This window comes from Penaeus monodon, chromosome 23 (assembly GCF_015228065.2).
Source record: "Penaeus monodon isolate SGIC_2016 chromosome 23, NSTDA_Pmon_1, whole genome shotgun sequence".
Lineage (NCBI taxonomy): Eukaryota > Metazoa > Arthropoda > Malacostraca > Decapoda > Penaeidae > Penaeus > Penaeus monodon.
Genome location: NC_051408.1, coordinates 1104135 through 1104613, shown reverse-complemented (window position 1 = coordinate 1104613; position 479 = coordinate 1104135). Strand labels below are relative to the sequence as shown.

General features: G+C 32.2%; 1 pseudogene; it reads left to right on the top strand.

Annotated features, from left to right (window-relative positions):
* LOC119587696 overlaps nucleotides 1-479 on the top strand; it is a 10343-nt pseudogene that overhangs the window by 819 nt on the left and 9045 nt on the right.

Here is a 479-nt window from a genome sequence, read left to right as displayed (position 1 = left end):
TTTTAATTATTATTATTATTTTTTAATGAAGTTTTTTTCTAGTATGTTAGCAATTTTTTAATCGATTATATTTTTTAATTCATTTAAATATTTTATTATTAAAAAAAATTGTAATTTAAGGGGAAATAGCAAACGGTTAACCATTTTCTTGTCGATCCGAACTAACCAAAGTCGGAATCGCTTAGACACTGCGATAATGAAGTTTGGATGCCAGTTCTTGATGATTATTCTAAATCAAGACATTTACTACAACCCAAGCACCTTCACCAAAAGGGGCAGCACATCGGGAGACGTAATTAACAGGTCTTTCCGACGTCAACCGAACACGGATGTTTTTATTGCGAATTAAATGCATTGGTTCTCATCTGTGCATCACAAGATTTTGTTGTAAAATACATTTCGTATCTAAATTCGAAGTCTTTACCATTCTTCTTGTAAGTACATGACAGCACACGTTCGCCATTAAAGCATGTAACCTT